We start from the raw sequence: 13925 nt of genomic DNA on the forward strand, positions 1-13925 counted from the left end.
TCTATGTAGCCTTATACAGCAAACCCTGCTTCTCTCTGCCTGGCCCCTAATACCTACATAACAGGCCCAGTCTTCCCTCTCTTATTTGATATGGTGAGGTTTGGCATAGTAATGTTCAGAAGATCCTCTGGCACAGGGCGTGGTAACAGGATGACCTGTAATCTCTGATACGAGTCAGGCCATCCAAGTATTTGTGGCCTACAGTTTTTATGATATGTTTGTTTGTACCTGTGCCATGGGATGTTAGGTATTTCCCTCTCACTCCTGCCTGGCACATGGAAACTACAGAATAAAGAGCTCATAATAATTTGTTCCTGGCTCCATGCTTTTTACTCAAGAGGTATTAAAACACATGAAAGCATTTTACATTGCTGTGCAGAAACCACGACTAAAGCAAGTTTTCAAAGAAAGAGTTTATTGGGGACTTACAGTTTCAGAGTGAGTTCATGACCATTGTGCCAGGGAGCATGGCAGCAGGAAGACGGGCAGACAGGAATGGCACTGGGGTAGTAGTTGAGAGCTTGCAGCCTGATCCACAAGTACAAGGTAGAGAGAGGGAGCTATCTGAAAATGGACTCTGGATTTTGAAACCTCAAAGCCCACCCCCAGTGGTGCATCTTCTCCAGCAAGTCCACACCTCTTAATCCTTTCCAGAAAGTTCCACCAACTATTGTCTACATGTTTAAATATATGAGTCTTTGGGGGCCACTCTCACTGAAATTGCTATACATGGTAGTAGATAAATGTTAGCTCTCTTCATTCCATCCATCAGTCATCCATTTTATCATAAGGAATGACATACTCTCCATTGTTTGGATGTTTATCTATGAACATTCAGACAGTCCAGGGGAAAAAAAGTCATGAAGGCAGGATACTTGGGAAGATTTGTAATATGTGCTCATATGTGCACAGAAAGTCAACTATAGCTAGTTTCCCACAAGGAAGAGGTCCAAGGAGGATGTGGAAACTAGATCTTTGACAGGACCACAGTATAGTCACTAGTAGAGCACAGCCTTGGGCAAAAATTCTTGAACTACCCTGAGAGGTATAGTAAGAGTTGCTTGCTGTCTGTCTTCCATTTTCTCCTCAGTAGCCTCCCGCCTCCTTTGTCACCTGTTTCATGACTTGGAGTCACCATCCTCATCATCTTCCTTATCTTCTGTATTGTACTGCTGCTAAGTATTTTATCACAAGTCCCTATATCCTTGATGGCTAAAACCATTCATACTTAGTTGCCAGATTCCTGGAAATTGTACCTCTGAGGTCATATGTCTGTGGATAGCTTTTGTCTAAGACTTTCTCTTGGGATTTGTGCAACACCTCCTTTTCTGGGTCTTCATGTCTCCTCTCTTTGTACGTGCTTTATACCAATTTCTCTTTTAAAAGAACACTAGTCAATCAGACTAGGGTCCATCTATGAACCCTCATTTGTGTTATTTCCCTAGTTACAGTACATATCTTCATTTACAGACACATTCTGAATTACTAGAGGGTAGAATTACAAAATAAGAGGGAACTCAATCTATCCCCTAATATTCTTTGGCTTCTTGTTGAATTGGGCCAATTGGTAGCATCTTTGGAAATAGAAGAGTGAGTTTTGAGTATTATGAACTCTAGCTGCTGTCTCTAGTACCTGGAAACTGTATCACAGCTCTTGTGGGGCATCTCCACCCTGGCTCTTCCTAGTCCTCTCCAGGACTGGGTTCCCATTGCCTTTCCTGGAGCCCTCAAAGAGAAAGTTAAAATAGAACTCAGAACAACCACCACAGTTTACCTCTTTCTTCCTATGGTATACCATTGTTAAGGTTATTTTTTTCCAAGCTCATCTAAATCTCCCCTCCCCCAGTTTTATTTGCTATTTGTGTCTTGCTGAAAGCCTGACTGATGGAGATCCTAGGTACTCAGGGAGAAGTAAGTGGCTTTCCTCTAATGTTTATAGCAAATCTTGAAAGCAAACAATAGGGCCTCCTATAACTGTTTTTATTTTAGGGGGGCTTTTTGTGGTACCCTTCACAGATGGCTTTGCCGGCTAACGCTAGAGGAAAGGAGGAGGAACAGATAGGTGAGGAGTGTGGTATGGAAGGAAGGCCAGCTCCTTTATTATCACTGCTTGGTGGGGCATCTTCTTTGCCTCTCTAGCCCTGTCATTTCTGTAACTCTAAAGAGGGCTGGGAGCTTCAATTGTTTTGTTGTGCAGGGTTGATTAAATTACAGGAAATGGTAGAGCAAATGTCCAGTAAATGCTTCATTTTCTTTCCTCACAGGAAAAGAGCCCCTGGTATAACTAATTTGGAAATGCCTCTTGAAGTCCTTGGAGGAAGCAAGGAATGAACCAGGGGCAGGCATCAGAGGCCAGGAGGGGTCACAAATGGGCTCCAGGCTGGTTAGCTTTCCCATTGTTTCTTTGTCTTCCCTCTGCTTTCCAGTAAGCAGTACAGACAGTGGCAGCAGCCAGTCCCCTCCGTTAGGACTGATGAGGTAAGACCATGGAGGTACAGACACTGTCCCCATCTTCAGACTTGACTCGTGCCCTTGTGCTCTGCATTGTGCACTTCATGTTCCCACTTTGCCTTGAGGTCCTTACTTATCCTTTTCCTTCTGCTCAGAAAACTTTGCTCTTGCGCAACCTAGTAAGCAGCTGCCTTCTCTTTGGAGGTCAGTGTCGGCAGGTATATTTGATGTCGTGTTTCTTGTTGTGATGGAATACCTGACACAATTAACTGAAGAACAGAATGGTTTCTTCCACTGTTAGAGAGTGGTCCATTGTGTGAGGAGGGCGTGGCAACGAGAGGGATGACTCACCATAGCAGAAAGAAGATCGCTGATTCCGAGTCAGTCAGGTATCAGAGATAAAGACTGATGCTTATCTGATTTCCTCCATTTCTTTCCAGTTAGAACTCCAGCCCATGGGATGGTGCCATTTGTTCTCCTAGTGGCAATGCCAATAGAGAGAAATTGACACCCCCTTCCTCCAGCAGTCGTTCTTCAGGAGAGGATGGGGCCTTTTGGAAATGTCCTCTGTCTGTGATGAGGTGGAAGGTCCCTATCATGTTCTAATATACAGAGCTTCTGTGCACTCATGGGAGCAACAGTAGTGCCATTCCCAGTTGGCAGTATTTTATGATATTCTTTTTCATCCTAAAGCTCTTAAATCATTTTTAGTCTCTCTTTTGTGATGGTTCCTGGAACTGTGGGGTTGTTGTTGTTAGTGATGTTGATGATGTTGATGATGTTGATATTGGTGTCCTGCTTAATGCTGAGTGCTCCTCAGATGCTTGTTTGTAGCACTTTGACCAGGTATGAGTCACACTGTAAACCATCACCCACTATACATAGAAACTACTCTGCCCCAGAATGAGAGCTGCACTGGTCTATGGTTGTAAGTATAAATATTTAGAAGTCAGTTTGACAACATGTTCATTTAGGGGTCCATTTGAAATGTGTTCCCCACTTGCACCCATGCTCTCCCCAATCATAGGTCTTTGGGAAGGTTTATATTCCCTCCTGTTGAGACAGCCTCAAATCCAACCACAAAGCAGTTGGTTATCCTTAAAATAATTGTGCCACTGTTACACCAGTGGGCAGGCATATCTTACATGTGAATTACATTGCCACACACATGGTTTATAATTGGGTGAGACACTAGATTTTCTTCCAGCAGTATGCATGAGACCTGCCAGCATTGTGAAGGCTAGCCAGAAGGAAAGATACCTCTGTATCCTGTAACTAAAGTATGTTCTTCTACAGCAACAGCCTTGCCATCTAGTTCATGTAGTTAACACAGAGGAATAGCAATAGCCTGCATTCTTTTCAGGGCCTCTGAAGCTCCTCTGGCCAGCAATACACATGGAGTAATTCTTCACTATGTACTTAAGCTCTTGATTATAACTCTATGATTATATGAGCTATGGTTTTCTTACTTATTAAGTTAAAGCACTGATAAACTATTAATAAGTGTTTCTGTTTTGTTAAAACAAGGTCCTTTTTCATAACCCAGAGTAGCCTGGAATATATTGTGTAGCTCAGGCTACCTTCAAATATATGATGATCATTCTGTCTCAGCCTAAGTACAGAGATTATAGACATGAGTGATCATGCATGGTTTAATGAATACTTGAAAAAATGTTCATTTTATTTTATGTGTATGAGTTTTGTTTACACGTGCACTGTGTGTTCCTGGTGCCTGAGGAGGCCAGAGGAGGATGTTGAATCTCCTGAAACTAGAGTTACAGACAGTTGTGAGATGCTGTGTGAGTGCTGGGAATCGAACCTCGGTCTACTGGAAGAACAACTAATGCTCTTAAATGCTGAACTCTCTCTTCAGCCCCTTAAGAAGTACTCTTGTCTAGTGTCTAATGACCTCATTCATAGGTAGGTGAGCAAGCACACATACAAACTTGAGTCTCATATCATAACTGCCACAGAGCAAAGGCATTGAAACTCACCTTTCTTCATTAATTAAGTTGATGAAGTCGTTGCTTAGGACTGATTTACACTAACTTTACCATTATGCTAATCTTGATGATCTGGTTTCTCGGTTTGAAAGAAACTAGTTAGGAACGATGATCTGAAGGGAAGGTCTGGGGCAGGGGAAAGAGAGCCAGCATCAGACCTTCACCATATGAAAGTCTTGCATCTTTAAAATCTTGATAGTTAGGGGTCATTTCCATTAAGGAGAATGGTACTTTAAACATCTCTCTGATAATCTCATTGCTTTAAAAAGCAATGTATAACTTTTACTGAGAAGACTATGTCTATCCAGCTCAGAAAGAGGAGCCAAAGAGATACCAAAGAAAGAATGAGAAGACTATGTCTATCCAGCTCAGAAAGAGGAGCCAAAGAGATACCAAAGAAAGAATGACATCCAAATTCACCTAGGTGAGCCAATGAGTTAGTTGAGTTTAGTGACATCAGTCTGGGTGAAGGGGTATTTATAGGCACATGGGTGACATGGACAGGTACGTGATGAAAAAGTCTACCCCATCTATGGTGGAGTTCTCAATGCAACTAGTAGGCATCTATACAACATAAGGCCCCAGCTGGAAGCTCCTCTGTATTTTTCTTACTTTACCCCCATCTTTCTCCTGACAGTTAACAAATAGATAGATAGGAAATATCACCAAATGCCCAGACCTTCACTGGACACACAGTGTTTGACCATCAGGGACCTATACACTGTTAGGAATCTTTCCCTACATAAATGTAACTGCTAAATTATTAATGCTTTTTAGGCATTTTTAGATATGATAATTGGTAGCTCCAGGCTCAACTTCTATGTATGTGGTGAGGATTCAGAGGAACTTCAATGCCTTTTCTTGTGACCTAGATTCACAGCGATGTGAGTTCAGGGCAGTATACTTAAAAAATTTCAATCAGGACTTCTTTGCTAATTGCTTATCATGTGCCTAACACCATTATAGGCTCTGAGGGTGAGAGGGAAAGAAGAATAAATGTGATTCTGGTCCTCAACCCTGGCTCTCTTGTGACCTATAAAGAGTCATCTAAATTCTGTGTCTCCTCTGAAAAGTGGGGGTCAAAGTGACAACACCTTCTTCAGAGGATTATGAACAGTAAAGAAAATACCTATTAAGGACTTGGAATATGTCTTGGGATGTAGAAAACACCAAAAAATAAATGAGCTGGGGTTTTCTAGTCTGTTTGTAAGAACAGCTGTCCAGTTACACATCAAGACTTTATGTACTTATTTTTATTTTATGTGACTATGTATGTGTATATACACGAGGTTATACATATGAGTTCATTGCCCATGGAGTACTGAAGTATCAGAAGCCCTGAAACTTGAGTTACAGGTAGTTGTGAGTCACATGACATGAGTACTAAAAACCAGGCTCAGGTCTTTTGCAAGAGCAGTATGCTTTAACCACTGAGCCATCTCTCCAGCCCATCAAGTGATAGGGGTTAAGAATAAAATATCAGTAAAGAGAACCATGGTCTGAGACAACTTGGTGTGTAGAGTAGGGATCAGTAAATTCCAACCCTGGAGCCAAGTCCCTAGTGCCTACTTTCATAAGATAATTTCTATTGGTGTTAGAATAACTGCATAAGAGATGGTATGGCTTCCAAAACCTAAAATTCTTTTCCTAAGGCCCTTTACAGGAAAACCTTTACCAACTCTAGAGATATGCTGTTTAAATGAACCTTCAGCAGCAGCAGCATCTAAAAGCAGACATGGAGATGCAGAAATCCCAGCTCCATCAAAGCTATGCAGAATCTGGATTGGCATTTAATGCAGTCACAGGATTATTTGATGCATAATAAAGTTGGCTAAGCACTGCCACAGCAGATATCAAAGACATCAAAACCACTCACTGGTCTAGGACACAGTGTTGTAATTTAGGGCTGTATAAGGACTGTTTCTCAATACTTAGTTAGAGCCTCGACACTGCTTTCTCTCCAATACTTTACTTGGCCCTAAAATGATGGCTTAGAAGAATGGATCCCATTTTAACCTTAGATGAAGAAGCCAAGACTTAAGAGTTTGTGTGGTTTTTCACAACAGCTTTTGGATGGTCCATGTTTAACTGGAGTTTGATTCCTGTTCTCCCAACTGCCATCCTTTTGCTTCTCATTATCATGCTCTGCTTCCTAAAAACAAAACAAAGGATGGAGCAAAGAGACATTTCACACAGAGATCTTGCAGAATTGGCTTAGTGCCTATGTCTGTCAGACTCCATCACAGAAACAAATCGACTAAAAGGATGGAAAACAGCAAATTGAATTCCAAGAATTGGTTACACAGTGATGGCAAAAATCACAAAGCGATCAGGAGATTGGGAGGCACCTGGGACTTGGTGACAGCAGGGAGCTGCTGCCATCCTTAGGCAGGAGGGAGAAAGTAAAGGAACCAGTTTACTGCAGCCCCACGTGACCTGGGGAGATGCTTCTCCAGCACCAGCAGACCTCCCCAGTAGACAATCTAGCCACTGAAACACAAAAGCTTGGTGAAGCTGTCCAAAGTAGAGATAAGGGAACAAGGAAATATCCCAACTAGCATAGCCTCCGGTCTCTTCTCCCCAGGAGCTGGAAACTAGCTAACTGGAATCCGGACCACATGGTCAGACTTCTGCAGTACAGAGTCTGCCAAGAGCGAACAGTTCACCCGAAGCAAATCAGCTAGGGGAGGGCTCATAAAATGCCCTGTAACCTCTATGTGAATGACAAGTTCCTGGAAGTCACTATGGTAAGGTGGCCTTTCTAGTCATAGACAGCCTACAGAAACTGTTTCATGCCCCAGTTGGTGCTTTTGGATTGCTGTTGCTCTCTAAAATTCCTTTCTCTTTTTGCTCTTGAATGTATCCTTTACTTAACAGTGATATTCTTCGCTTCCCTTATACCCCAGGCTTTCCTTGATTTCATTGGCTTTTGGGTGACATTCTCCAGGACCCTGTGTTCATTTCCTAGTTCCAGTGTTGCAGACATCCATGGGCTTGGGAAGTGACACAGAGACTGTGAAATGGGGTTCCCAGTGACAAGTAGTGTCCTCCAGGCAGAGTAGGGTCTTTTGGAACTCTCAGGCAGAAGGAGTCACATACAGTGGAGGACAGATAAAGCTCAGAGCCTGTGGGGATGGAAGAATGTAATGACTCAAAATATTTAGACTTTATTCTGGGAATAAATAATTGGAAGCCATTGAAACATTAGCCATTTAAGTGGAGATATGATTGTATTTGTTTGATGGGTGCCTTACTCTGGCTGTAGGATGGTGCTTGATTCAGAAAACACAAACAGATGAGGTGTAGCAGCTGGCTGGTTTAAGAAATATCAAGGCTGGGAGAGAGTAGATATGAGAAATTGTAGCATTGGCTACAGCTCTATTCTATTCTCCATTGTCTTACCAGCAGAAACTTAATTTTGAGTGCACACTCTCCTCCTAGATATGTATTCAAACAAAGGACTCTCCTCAAGTCGGTGACTCTAGCTTAGTTTAATCATACCCATTTCCTTCCTTTCAAGACTTCTTCAATTTAGAAAGCAGTATAAGATTCTGGCAAACGGAAGGAACAGAGGTCGGCTAGGGCTGGTGGTAGGGGGTTCTAAGGGTGATATCTGAAAACTTCAGATGCAAAGTTAGTTAGGGGAGAAAATCATTTCCAATTGACATTGAGAGAAGAGACCAGCTCAGATATGATGGTGGCCATCTTGGATGGATAAGGGGATCAAGAAAGCAAACAAGCCAGTCCTCTGGTAGAGTAAGAATTTCTCTTCAAAGTTACATTGACTCTCTTAGCTACCCATTTGGAGATCTGTAATGTGAGACTATAAACACATACATTTTAACCTATTTTTATAAGAGATGTGGAATATCAGTAGGTCATAGAACTTGGTAGGTTAGTTTCTTGAGTTGCACAGGTAGACTATGCTAATTAATAGACAGTTAGGCCATTAGATAAAGTAGGTTGTAATAACTAAGGTGAAAAACCCCATACAGATTCATTAGTCTTAGCAGAATGATAGGAATGAGAGCATTCATGTTTAGAAGCAGCCAGACTTTGGTTGGTCAGTAGTGTACAGACAGGTGCTACAGTAAACTGAGTCTGAGGTCTATTTTTATCCCTGGTAATGAGTCCCGGTGGGCAGGGCTAAGTTCTGTCATTTTCTGTCTCCATGACCATGGGCATGTTGCCTTCTATCTGGGATCTTTAGTAGTTAAATCACATGGGAATAATACTCCTTGGTTCAAAAGAGAAATCAGAGAAGAGAAAATGGAATTAACACATACGCTCAGAATAACTCCTAACATCTAGTGGGCTGAACCAGGATTTCCTGCTGAGTCTTGACTGATAAGGACCTTTCTCTGGTTAGGAAGGACCTTGCACAGAGACTATTTGTCCTAAGGCCTGGGCCTGTGGCTATCACCACTTCACAAATCTGGAATCATTTGTTGAAGATAATGGCTTTGGATTAACAAATGAATAAAACTCATAAAAACATAGTTGCTATGTTGAAAGAGGCAGAATGCAAAGGGACTGAGAGCAGCCTTCTTTCTTTTGCCACCCTTACCCCTGTGAAGTACTAAAGGGTAGGAAAGGGCCTGCAGATCTTTGTAAGAGCAGCGTGGAAACTGCTGATCCAGACAGAAAGGGCTTTCAACAGTGACCTTGGAGAGGAACACATTTAGGGGAGCAAGGGGATAACAAAATGTATCTAATACTGAGTCCCCTCACATAAATGAGTAAATCAATCTTTCCCCGTCGAGAGGAGCTGTTCCAGATGTCCTTTCTCTTTGTCTCCTGACGTAGAAACTCAGTCCTTGTTAGTCTGTCTGCTTGCCTGGTTCTGGCCTGGTATGTGAAAGCATCTACCTGCTTAGGCTAGAGATTGACAGTTGGTGGAATTGTCCCTCTTAACAGGTACGAAATCTGCAGGCTTACGGCTATGAATCAGAGTGGGAGGATGAAGGAAGGACTGAACACTTGCCCCTGAAATTCAAAGTGTTCAAGGCAAGTGTGAAAGAGATGGGAAGAGGAAACCCAAACTGGAAAAGTCATCCTTAACCTGGATGAGAGCAGCTTAGTGGTATGTGAAAGGGGTTAGTGCCTATGAGATGCGACCTTTCACATCTCATACGTTCCAAAATATGTCCAGGATCCCACCCGTAGTAGCGCTCAAAGTGGATGTCCAATCTGGTCTCTCTTACACAGCTTTCGAATCATCCCTCTCTCTTCTCCCCTACCCTTGTATCCTCATGTCACCATGTCATCATAGCAACATGCAGTTACCTCCAAGAGAGACCTATTGACCGAGTGAGACCCTTCTGTCTTGATGCTGTTTCCATAGATTTCAGCTCTCCATCAGATGGAGATTTCCTGGCGCTGCTTGGCTTTTCAACCACACAACCTCAGCATGTTGTTCTACATCAGCCAGGCAACCCCTCCCCTCCCCTCCCTTGCCTCTCCCATGCTGCTTCTTGGTGTCCAAGATCAAAGAGAAATATTGTTCAAACCGCAGATGAAGAAACAAGGCCGGCTGCCTTTGATGTAGGGCCGCTGCTGAGGTGTGATCAGTGGCCTTGCTTTGGCTGCAGATGCAATTTGCCGCTGTTGCTGTTGAGCTTAGGTAATTGTTTCTCGCACCCAAACACAGCTAGTATTTTTTATTTAAGTGTAAAATTTCACTTGGTTAAATAAACAGTTCCTGTCTGCCCCCAGCAGACAGGGGTCCTGTAACACTGGGTACTGGCATTTTCATGAAAAGGGAGCCCAGGTAATCAGGAAGACCTAACAAGAGGCCATTATGTAGAGTGTGCCTTCGTTGGCTTTCCCTTTTATTGGAATGGTGTAATTTCAGTTTCATAAATACTAAGAGGTTTACCGCTGGGCACCAGGGCTATCCATCTCATTCACCTCGGAAATTAAGGCAGCCTTTCTCTGCAATGTTTCTCTTTGTCTCTAATCTCACTTTAGCTGCCTTTAGGAACCGAGCCAAGATGTAAAGAATTCATACCGTTTTATTTTTTACAAGGTCAGATTGCTCATGATTTCCTAATAGAAAACATTGGAAACCTTTTTATTGAGGGGCAATCTTTCCTCTCATATATCTCTCCTTCCAGAAACAGTTACCATCAAAGACATTAACACAAAACCATAATCTTTGTTCAAGATAATAATAGTCGTGGTAATAGGACCAGTGGCCGGAAATGTGATGCATCTGTAAACACAGCCTGGGCGCCGCATGCACATCATCTGTTTAACCCTTGCCTCAGCTTTTCAAGGAAGCTAGAGCTCTGGCTTACAAAACAGAGTACCAAGGTTTAGGAAAACCAAATGGATTGCCTAATGGAAGGAGCCCGGGTGAGAGCCCTTGCTTCTCTGCTAAAAGCTAGGGCTGTGCTCTTCCTCAGTAGTAATTGGAGCAGTTGGTACTGGTTTTCACAAGTGCATTAATTGTGACCAAGTCAAGAATGAAGGTATATCTGGTAGATGATAAAGCAGGCGGCTGAGGCCCCATTTTTCTGAATTGTGTCTTATAAAGGTCTTGAATGACAAGTTACTACCATGTCTTCTCCCACTCTAAGATGTCATCTCCACTTCCTTGGCTGTCCTCTCCTCTACTGGTTCCTTCTCAGGTAAGACTTCCCTGCTCCAACCACACACCCTCTCCTGCACCAAGGCTTCTCAACCTGTCTTCTTTCACAGCTCCATGATATAGTACTTCAGTCTTGATGAGTGTCACTAAACCCAAGCTATGAACTCCTTGAGATCAGAAAGCATACCTTATTTGATGTTGTATCCCACTGGTGGGAGACATTTATTAAATGAATGAATGAATGAAGTAAATAAGTTAAATATTACATGAACAACCTATGTGTCATGATTCATAAAGTTAGTCAACCTTATTCCCCTTCAAAGTGGGTGAGGCAAAACTCTAAAGTTAGACATTGTTTCCCAGAATAGGTGTCTCTGGCATTCCTGTTTTCTACACTAGGGTAAGAGTGACAGGTGCCCACCATTCTCTTCTGATGGAACTTTCCCAATGGATTTCATTAAAGAAGATATGAGCAGCAATTCCCAATGTCTTTCCTCAGTCAGCGATGAATGTGCTATAGATAGGTGAATGTCCATCTAACCTAGAAAACAGCACTTGTCCAGGAAACAGATGTTATCTATTTATCATGGACGTTCCTCCCGGCAGACTGCCCTTCTATGACTTAAAATAATCTCCATAGAGTCTTAAGGCAAAGTTCTTCCTCACAAAGCACCCTAATCTGCTGAGGGGTGAAAAGTAAAAAGGAGAAAGGGAGGGAGAGGGGAGAGAGGAGAGAGGAGAGAGGAGAGAGGAGAGAGAGAGAGAGAGGAGAAAGGAGAGAGGAGAGAGGAGAGAGGAGAGAGAGAGAGAGAGGAGAGAGGAGAGAGGAGAGAGGAGAGAGGAGAGAGGAGAGAGGAGAGAGGAGAGAGGAGAGAGAGAGAGAGAGAGAGGAGAGAGGAGAGAGGAGAGAGGAGAGAGGAGAGAGGAGAGAGGAGAGATTGAGATTACAGGCTTCAACTGGGAGGTGAAGCCCCCAGATTTGCCTGCTGAGTCTTGTGGTCTCTTTTGGTTTTAAAGCGGACAGAACCCAACTTTATTTATTTTAATTGCTTTAGCATAGTAATGGGGAGGGGTATGTTTCCAGAAAGAACTTTTGTGCAGCTGTTAGGAGAACTATAGAGGACACACCCATAGAAACAAAAGTGAGTTAAAAAAAATAGCCCCAGGTTACCTTCTTAGGCTCTTGCAGACCAAGAGCTACAAGACGGCGGGTACTTTATTCAATCTTCACCCCTTCTCCTAGATAATAATAATGTTTAATCAATGCTTGAAAGAAGTAGATGTCTGGAAAGGATAAGCCAGCTGGGCTAGCAATATGCCCATAGATGTTACTTGGGTCTGGATAAGTTTGTGCAAATTTCTTCTTTGCTCAACCAACAACGCCCTAGCCTTCTCCACCTTCATCTCCAGACCCCATGTCCAGGGAAACACCACACTGCTTCCTGAGTGAAGGAAAGGAAACTTCCAGCTCTGCCTTGGGTTGACATCCTTGTCTGGAGCCTGCTGGCTCTCCAGCTTCTCCATGTCAGTGTTCTGTGGAGAAGGAAGTAGGGGAGGTCCTGTATAACTCACTGCTGATTTGCACAGCAAAGTGATTGACATTCAATAAGCCCCAATCCTGGAAGAGCTCCCCAACCTCAGGGATCCTTTAAAAAGCCCTCACTTGGCATAGTGACCTAATCGGCAAATAATGAGAATTAGTATGCCGGCAATAGCAGACTGGTGAGCCTTTCTTTTCAGCCGCTGATTGACTCATGTTAAGTTTTTCTTCTTAAAGTGGGACTTCTTTAGAAGTTAATTGGTTTTAAGAGGGCACAGCTAGAGAGTAATAAAGCACAAGCATAGTTATTGAGTTCCTATTACAACGCCAGGGAGACAGTAATAGCTGTTGTCTGTGATAGCCTCTGTCTGCATCGAACCTTCTGTGGGCTGTTACACTGACATCCCATTCCAGGAGTCCCATGCAAGGATTGTTCCTGTTTCCAGGTAATTGTTTCCATTATGTATTTGAGGAAATAAGTCCTGGGAAGACTGTGCATTTTGCATAAGATCACACGGCCAGGAGATGATCAGCCAGACTAGTGATTGTCACTTTCCATGACCCATGCTATGTATTCTAGCTGGAGGAGCCAGTGAGAAATGCTGAAGCACAACTCAGGGAGTGGGCGAGCAGATCATTTTGAAGTGGGTTTTACTGGACTTTGAACAGTGACCAGGGATTGCTGGCTAGAGGACGGAAGGGAAGTCCACCTAGCTGGAACAGCAGGGCAAGTGGGAGGATGCATATGTGTGTGTTCAAGAGTGGCGGGCAGATGTGTGGTGTAAGTGTATAAGGTACAGGGTAGCTGGGGCAGCATAGAGTGGAGGACACTGGCCCGAGGGAGAGCATGAGAGGCAGGTTAGACCTACAAAAGCTCAGAAGTTGATATTCTGGTTAATGAGGTGCCACCAAAGACTTCCAAATACTCTGGTACCTGGGTGATGTCTTTCTCCCCAGGACCAGGCACTAATAGAGGGGCTGCGGACAGAGGCAGATGGAGACATCTCAGTAGTGTGCTTTAATCACGTCAGCTTCATCAGCAGGTGGAAGGCTTCAAAACAGGAAATAAACCTGCATGTAAGGCATCCGGCATTGAGCCAGAAGCTTGATGCCTGGTGGAGGCTTTATCCACAGAGCATTCAGGACTCTGCCCTGTGATTCCTTCCCAGAACCTCTGTTTGAGGTGGAATGTAACGACAGCCATGAGTCTGCCCCATGCAGGGCAGACTCAGAAAATAGTGCTGTACCACGAGCTATGGAAGAAGGATTCTAATATTCCAATATTTTACTGCAATTGAATGAAAACATCCCAATAAGACACCTAGGGTTGGGTGGAGGT

The 13925-nt window shown here is 43.3% G+C and overlaps 1 protein-coding gene across 8 annotated transcripts in view; it reads left to right on the plus strand.

The window, feature by feature from the left end:
- Positions 1–13925, plus strand: part of Dab1 (disabled 1) — a 1125345-nt gene that overhangs the window by 125310 nt on the left and 986110 nt on the right. The window contains exon 2 of one of the 8 annotated variants that reach the window (XM_030253166.1): positions 10993–11086. The exons of the other annotated variants lie outside the window; for them this stretch is intronic. The gene's annotated coding sequence lies outside the window, so the exon portion shown is untranslated. The remainder of the gene's footprint in view (positions 1–10992; positions 11087–13925) is intronic. 8 annotated transcript variants of the gene reach the window in all.

The sequence above is a fragment of the Mus musculus genome, chromosome 4 (assembly GCF_000001635.26).
Source record: "Mus musculus strain C57BL/6J chromosome 4, GRCm38.p6 C57BL/6J".
Taxonomy (NCBI): domain Eukaryota; kingdom Metazoa; phylum Chordata; class Mammalia; order Rodentia; family Muridae; genus Mus; species Mus musculus.